This window comes from Peromyscus californicus, unplaced genomic scaffold (genome assembly GCF_007827085.1).
Source record: "Peromyscus californicus insignis strain IS unplaced genomic scaffold, ASM782708v3 Scaffold_13__1_contigs__length_99412109, whole genome shotgun sequence".
In the NCBI taxonomy this organism is placed as follows: domain Eukaryota; kingdom Metazoa; phylum Chordata; class Mammalia; order Rodentia; family Cricetidae; genus Peromyscus; species Peromyscus californicus.
The window spans coordinates 78,970,105-78,978,930 of NW_026294424.1; the positions used below are offsets into that span (position 1 = coordinate 78,970,105).

The window sequence follows — 8,826 nt, forward strand, 5'->3', positions numbered from 1 at the left end:
TCTATTAATCCAGGTGGTCTGTGGAATTTTGTTATGTCATCCACACCAAACTAATATACCTGCTAATGTACATTTTAACACAGCCTTTACCTTTTATCATTATACTTCTCAATTTCTTCGTGAAGAAAACTTTTCTGAGGCCTTTGAGATGTTCAAGAAGGGACATGTAGTAACTAGGTTGCACTATTCCCAGCACTCCAAGTCTTTGCACTTCTTCTTCCACAGGTTATCTGTCAACCAAGCTTTCTTTGGTTTTTACCACCACTGAGAACATTATCAATCATGGAAAACATAAGGGTAACTTGTTCAAGGTTGATTTCCTAAAACAGGATAGCTTCAGGTAAATTTGCACCAAAAAGTAGCCATGGCTAACACAATAAGAATACCTAGTCCATTAAAATGCCCAGGTATCATTTAAGACCCTCTCTATCAGATTGCCATAACAAATACATAGCATAAACTGAGTACCTTAAACATTCAAATTTATTTCCTTATGGCCTGGATGCTAGATATTCAAGATTAGGGTGCCAACATGGTTAGTTTCTAGTGAAGTTTCTCTTTCTGGCTAGTAGATGTTTACCTTCTCACCAGGTTCTCACAGAAGCATTTCTTCAGTTTTTATTAGTGGAAGCATAGAGAAAGTATGCTCTTCTCATAAGAATACTGAACAAATTGGATCAGGACTCCATGCTTACAGCCTCCTTAAGCCTTAGTAACACCTTACAAGCCCAACATCACATTGAAAGTTAGAGCCCCAATGTAAGATGGTTTAGAGAACAGCAATGTATAGTCCAACCCCTTGATAACACCAAGAGAAGAGTTAGTGAGCCCAGGAGCCCAGCTGCAGATAATGACTATTTGTAAGTTGCTACATTTCCAGTAACTCAGGTTTTCTCAATTAGTCAGTATTTGAACAAGTGTTTGAACAGTGTTCATACTGATCAAGGAGATCCAGTAAGGCTGTGAATTCAACTTACATTATTTAGAACTGGTTAACTCATATCTCAGTTATTAGCACTACAGCTTTAAGAGGTAGAGAGATAAAGATACTCACTTCAGCAGCACATATACTAAAATTGGAAAGATGCAGAGATTAGCATGGCCCCTGTGCAAGGATGATACTCAAGTTAGTGAAACATTCCTTTTTTTTTTAAGAAAATGTGGTACATTTACACAATGGAGTATTACTCCACTGTTAAAAACAATGACATCAGGAAATCTGAAGGCAAATGGATGGAACTGAAAAAACAATCATCCTGAGTGAGGTAACCCAGACCCAGAAAGACAAACATGGTATGTACTCAATAATAAGTGGATATTAGCTGTAAGGTAAAGGATAACCATGCTACAATCCACAGACCCAGAGAGACTAGGTAACAAGAAGGGCCCAAGGTGGGATGCATGGATCCCCTGGGGAAGGGGAATTAGAGGAGATCTCCCTGGGTGGATTTGGGGTGGGTAGGCATAGGTACTTGAGGGACTGGGTTGCAGGGTGGACAGAGGAGGAGAGTGCTGAGAGAGATGACTAGAAAGGGGAATTTTACTGGGTCAGGTAGAATCCTGATGCAAGGGAAACATCTATGTAGCTAGAGTTTTCCTGCCTGGCCCACAGTCAGGATAAATCTCTGCCACCCACCAGTCCCACAACCGCTCAGACCCAACCAAGTAAACACAGAGACTTATATTGCTTACAAACTGTATGGCCGTGGCAGGCTTCTTGCTAACTGTTCTTACAGCTTAAATTAATCCACTTTTATAAATCTATACCTTGCCACATGGCTCGTGACTTACCAGCATCTTCACATGCTGTTTCTCATCGTGGCGGCTGACAGCGTCTCTCTGACTCAGCCTTCCACTTCCCAGCTTTATTCTCCTCCTTGTCCCACCTATACTTCCTGCCTAGCCAATGGCCAATCAGTGATTTATTTATTGACCAATCAGCAACACATTTGCCATACAGAACATCCCACAGCACATCTACATGTCTACAAGGATGGTCCCAGCTTAGACTCCTGGCAGTAGTGGATGTATAGCCTGAACCGGCCTTCCCCTGTGATCAGATTGGTAACTACTCTGATTGTCATCAGAGAGCCTTTATCCAATGAATGATGCATCCAGTAAATGATGGAGGCAGATTCAGAGACCCAAACATTGGGCCTAGCTCAGGGAGTCCTGCTGAGGAGAGGGAGGAAGGATTGTAAGAGTGGGGGTGAAGGGGTGGAGGTAAGGGGGTAAGGGGTGAGGAGGGTGGAAGGGGTCAGGGACACTTCAGGAAAACATACAGAAACCACTAGACTGGCTCATGGGAACTCACAGAGTCTCAACCAACAACTTGGGAGCCTGCATGGAACTGACCTAGGCCCTCTGTATATATGAGACAGTTGTATAGCTTTGTCTATTTGTGGGACTCCTGGCAATGGGAGCTGGATCTATCCCTGGTGCTTTGGCTGGCTCTTGGGAACCTATTCCGCATGCTAGATTGCCTACCCCAGCTCAAATACAGGAGGAGGTGCTTGGTCTCATGGCAGCTTGATATGCCATGCTTTGCTGATGCCCATGGGAGGCCTGCCCCTTTCTGAATAATACAGAGGGGTAGATGGGAGGGACCAGATGGAGAGGGAAGGAGTGGGAGGAGGTAGGGGCTGCAGTTGGAATGTAAAATAAATAAAAAAATAAAATGATTTTTTTTAAAGAAGATAACCAATCCCTTCAGAAGATTATAGTCATGTCATACACAGTTGCTGTACTTTTCATCTCTACCATAAATGTCTCCTTAAGCCTCTGTCAAAGGTTAGCGTTCTCTAGACACTTACTCCTGGGGAAACCAAGATCATTGAAGGAACCTTCTGCTTGTGTGCCCCTGAGTATAAAGCTCCAACTTTCCAGTGTTACCAAAAACATCACTACCTTCAAATTCAACCAAGTCAAATAACCAATCCGAATTCTCACCAAAGGCTATCCTAAGAAACAGGGGCATGCTGGAATTTAATAAGGGAGCCTGGTGCTAGTGACACAGTTGGAAGTCTCGAAGTTAGGGACGAGGTATGGAAGCTGCACCTTAGACGTGAGACGCTGCCACCACCCCCGCAACACCTTCTTGACACCACAGTAGCTGCCCCCTGACATTGCCTCTGTGACGTCTCTGAAACAGCACCACGAATATGACCCTTCTTTTACTACAAAATCTTTCCTGGAGTTATGCCAATCTCAAGACAAGTACAATGGAAGTGTACTTTTAACTTTTCAGGCTGCGCAACACAAGAATTCACATAAAAATGTAAGCACAAGACTTAAGTGTCAGTTGTCCAAGACAGCACCACTTCAACCACTTAGTTCTCCTAGTAGGCCCTCCAATTACCCAAAAGGTCTCTAATTCTGCAAATGTTGGAGGAGGTTTTTGCATTCTTTTCAGCATCTGTTTATCCTGGGATACCTTGGGAAATGCAACAGTTTCATACCTGAGGGTGTTTTTATGAGAAAAAAAATAGTCAAGGTTTTAGTTTCTTCGCTCTGCTAACATTTTCCCAGCTTATTTACAATAGCCACTTTGAAAAGAAAATATTCAACCCTTCTAAGTAGTTTTCTTTATGCATGCTGCCTGGCAAGCCAGGACTTGAGTACTAAAGTGTATTCTGTGTGTTATGGAGAGGGGGGAGTGAGAAAGATGATAGATATATTGGGTACCTAAGACTGCCACACAAAGTGCCACAAAAATAGATGGCTTAAAGCAAGAAATTTATTCTTTTGCAAGTATTGGAGGCTGGAAAGCTGAAATCAAGGAGCCAGCAGTATCAGAGAAATCTCTAATGCTGGCTAGAATGCTCTCTCACGTTTTTGCTAACTTCATGAAAAGTTGTCCTTCCTTAGAATACCTCATTTCACAGCTTCATCTCTCCAATGTTTCCTTCTATCACCACACAACCTCTTCCCTGGGAGTCTTACCTCCTCTTCATGTAAGGACACCTACCCCACAAGGTAAAGAATGACCTCATGTTACTTTTATTACCTCTATAAAGACCTTATTTTCAAATATGGTTGTATTCACAAACATAGGGGATCAAGACCTGAACATTTGAGTGGACACAGTTCAACACATAACAGCAGAAAAAAAATAGAGAAACCTCATTTCAAGTCAAATTCATTACTAGCATGAACTTTTCCCAAGGAAATAAAGGAAGATGGCCTCAAATGCTATCATGGGCCTGAGTAACATATTCACAGCTACAGTTATATAAGCAGAGAACACAAACATAAAGTGCAACAAAATTGTGAGCTGATTTAAAGAAATATTCCTACAAAAATAGAAAAAGAAACCATCTAGATGTTACACTCCTTTTAGAAATACTAACTTGATCCACAATAAATATAAAAATGTCTCTAAAGGGGGAATGATTAGTTGTCTGAACATAGACATCCAAAAAGTAGTTATGGGCTGGAGAGATGACATGCCACACAAGTGTGAAGACCCAAGTTTGAATCTCTAAAACCCACATTAAAGTTGGGCTCTATGGCATGTATCTATGATCCTATTGCTCCTACATCAAGATGGGAGAGAGACTGGAGAATCCACAGAACTCAGCAACTAGCTAGCTGCCAGCAGCAATGTCAAACAGCAAAGACCCTGTCTCAAACAAGACAGAATGTAAGGACCAAGACCCAAGGTTATCCTCTGACCTCCACATGTTTACTATGGCACACACACACACACACACACACACACACACACACACACACACACACAAACATGTACAAATATTCATATGTACACATGCATCAAACATACAAAGAAAAGAAGATCGGGTATTCACTATTAGTTTTTAAGCCAATTTCTTTTTAATTTCTGGAACGCATTTTGACTTAAAGAAAATGAAGTCTAGATTCATTCATTTATTTAATAAATATCTATCAAGCACATTGTTTGCCAAATGTTCCATACTCTGTATCCACAGCTAAGAAAAGCATGATCTCTGCTCCCTAGACATTTCTTGATAGTGCAGTAGAAAAAAGTGAGTCAGTACAGAGCATAGCATTGTATTCTGCATATGTTAATAGCATGGTATTACGGGATCAAGATAATAGCTAAACAATCTGCACCAGAACAGGGAAAGTCAAGAAAAGCATCCTGTCTAGAAGAATAAATCTGGTACTGTGTTATATAAATAATACAGAGCTCAGAAAGGTGTCACAATGCAAAGAACACCACATGTAAAAACAAAATTGTGAGTTACAGCACAGCACATTCTGGGAACTATGAAAAGATGATTTTTAACTGAATTAAAATGACAGATGTGAACAGTGAGAGAGGCAGGAAGCAGTTTTCATCAAAACAGGGGCCAAATTATAGAAAACTGCCATGATAAGAGCAGTGGAGAACTCCATAATCTTGAGCCATGCTCACCTGTGTCTGCCCTCATCTTCTAGACATATGATTCTACTTAGCGCATCTTGGAGTTAAAAGAGGTTGGAGTGATGGTACAACTAGTTCTAGCCAACAGGCTGTGAACAGAGGTAATATACATCACTTCTAGTCAAAACAAAGAAAGAAGTCAGTCCATGTTCATTCGTTCTTTATCTTGTCTGAAAAAAAAAACCAAACAAACAAACAAAAAACAGTTTTATCCAGATAGTAGAGCCTCCATGAAAGGCAGGATAGACAGCCTATACTCATGGATAACATGGGACACTGGGAGTAAGACTTAAGCTTTTGTTTCACTAAATCACTTACATTTTAAGTTAGTTTTCTACTGCAGCATAACCTAGCTTAATACAAAATAACAGGGTTCAACTTCTAGAAGACTGAATGCAGCTGTTTACAAAACATGTTTCAGAGAGATCACAATTTCTAGAAGGTAGGACATAGACAAGTAGGGCCAGAATAGATACAGAAGGCAAGTGGTAACCTGTAACAGAAGTCCAGAGTTGGATACTGCATACATACTCAGGCAACTTACCTCCTTTCAATTAAACCTCAAGACATCAGCATCGGTCAATTGTAGGCCCTCGATTTCCTTGGGCTGAGTCTTTTTTCTAGGGCCACTAAATAGGGAGACTGCCAAAAAATTTTTGCACTCTTCTCTTTCACAGAAAACCAGAGACTAGTGAATGGGTGTGAATCTCAAGATTTAAAATAACAACAGCAACTCTAGGCTTGGGAAGGAATATGTACCTAACAACTAGCCCGAAGTTATTATTGTGAAATCCTTTCTTCTATACATCACTTATTCTGAACATGTAGCATGTAAACTTTCTGAAATTCAGATCAAAAGAACCATGGGATAAGGGCTAAGACAATACCTCAGTCAGTAAAGTACTGACCACTCAAGTGTGAAGCTCAGAAAGTGCAAGGCATGGTGGCACATACTCGTAATCACAGCCCTGGGTAGATCTACAGATACAGGTAGATCCTTGGTACTTGCTGGCCATCCAGCCCACCCTGTTCAGCCAGCTCCAGACCAGTGAGAGGCACTGTGTCATACAAGATGGATGGTCCCTGAGGAAGGACCTGAAACATTTATCTCTGGCCTCTATACACATGCACACCCACATGAACAACCATATACACATGGATATACATACAGACTACACACCCAAATGAGAAAATTAAAGAGCCCTTAAATATCATAGACTCTCTACCTACCTGCCTTTGGACAGATCAAAGATCTGCCCTCAATTTCCCCAGTACCTCATGAAACAAAGAATTTACAGATAAGGAGATACTAAAGAGGCAAAGATAAAATCATCCTCTGTTTGCTGCTAACCAAGTGATACCAGTGATAACCTGTACAGTTAATGATCCTGTTTTATAGGGTATAAGCCTGGCCTGTAGTTTATAATCTAGTCTGTCTTTTAGCCTTCACACTGCTTCGGCTAGTCTGGTAGTACCTTAATAATTGAGCAAGCCACCACCTTCAAATACCCCATTTCTCTTCATTTACTTAATGGTACAATTACTTTGATATATTGGTGAAAGACAGTAATGGAAGCATTCATTTAGTGTTTTGGATCTCTTGCATCTGTGGAGGCTGAAGTTCAAAGCAGTTCCATGTACGGCCAAACAGAGACCCATAAATGCACTTGGCCCATATCATCAAATAACTGTAGCATGTGTTACTGTGGAGAAATGAAGGATCTGTATTAACAATGCATAATTTAATCAAAAGAAAACTACTTACAGTCGAAAATATGCAACCTTAATTTATGGGACTTTTTTTTTAATTGTTCACATTTAATAACTGCCACAATTTCTCTTGGGCTTACTAAAATAAAAACTAATGTAAGCTGGGCAGTGGTGACCGCATGCCTTTAATCCCAGCACTCGGGAGGCAGAAGTAGGCGGAACTCTGTGAGTTGAGGCCAGCCTGGGCTACAGAGTGAGTTCCAGGAAAGGTGCCAAAGCTACACAGAGAAACCCTGTCTTGAAAAAACAAAACAAAACAAAACAAAAATTAATGTAAAGGAGGTTTGAAAGTTAAAATGAACCCACACATGAGGTCCATGAAGAGTCCAGCATTCCTCTAGAGAAAACACAGAGACAGAGGTATAAAGTGACATGAAGTTAGCTGGGGCTGCCTTATTCCTTTCCCTTTGTTGCAGGGCACAAACTTGCATAGTAGTTTTGGACTTCTTTGGTGTTTACTAAACGTTGTGGTCATTTCTACTGGCCCAGGTCTGGGTTAGGGATTGAAATTACCAATTTAGTGGGACAAAATTCAGTCTACAGTAGATCTCCTGTATTTGAAGAATGTAATAACCTCAGAAAGTTAGTTTTAACAATCCTACTTACTGCAATAACTGTACTAAAAGAAAATGTGTGTGCCACACTGAAGAAAACATTAATGTGAGTTTACGTTTGCTGCCAATTTAGTCTCCCTAAGGGAGCCTCAGGATCACTGACTCCAGAGAAATTCAGTTGTCCCTTGTCTGACTTAATCAGCATTTACTGAATTTCTGCAGTGCTAAAAAAAGAAATAGTTTTTTAAAATCAAAGTGAGCAGAAAAGCAAACCTTCAAACCGAAAGGCTAGTCTCTACCACTAAAGCATTTTCCAAGCAAACCTGCCTGGGAGAATGAGGAATGAATGAATGGAGAAGTTGGGCAAAGATGTTTGTGTGGCTAGAAGTATAACTGAGAAGTGAATCAGGTGGCTACTCAATCATATACATGTAACCTAAAATTGTAGGTGAGAGAAAGGGACAGAAGGAAGGAGGGTGAGAGTAGAGGAGGGAGGGGAAGGGAGAGGAAGGAGGGAGAAAGGGCAGGAAGAAAGAAAGGAAATAAAGGTGGAAGAAAGAGAAAAAGGAAAGAATGGAACAAGAAAGAAAGTGTGCCATGCCACAAGGGATTAAACAAAAAAAGGGAAAGGGAGATACTTGATAGAAAGGAAATCTCAAGTAGAAAAACAAATATGTCTTTAGTTTGCTCATTTGTACCTCTGATTTTAGCAATCTTTCTTAAAAGTTGTTTTCTCTCTGTTCTAGAAGGTTGGGATCACCATGAAAGAGGGCACCTCAGAGCCACTGAGAGTGCAGAATGGCTTTCTCATTTTCTGCACTGGTTTGAAGGACTGAGCTCTTCCTAAAGCTACAGTGACTGTAATGGTAGGGCCCATGTATAGTGAGGCATTCATTTACTGTACAGAATTGCTTGCCTGAAAATCTTGATTGTATTGTTCCTTGGGCACAAGTTTCTAGGATTACCTTTACTTGATGTCCCTAATTCATTTCAGCTAATCTAGCCGAAGTAGGACGACTCCTCAGGATTGGATTCCAGAGTTAGAAAAACAATTGTCCCTCTCCATAGTAAATGATACAGTGTTAATTACTATTT

At 40.7% G+C, this 8,826-nt stretch overlaps 1 non-coding gene across 1 annotated transcript; it reads left to right on the forward strand.

Annotated features, from left to right (window-relative positions):
- The first annotated feature begins 1,046 nt into the window (after positions 1-1,046).
- On the forward strand, positions 1,047-1,150 carry LOC128109227 (U6 spliceosomal RNA). The gene has a single exon (XR_008217761.1). It is a non-coding gene; the product is annotated as a U6 spliceosomal RNA (small nuclear RNA).
- Positions 1,151-8,826: the final 7,676 nt, after the last annotated feature.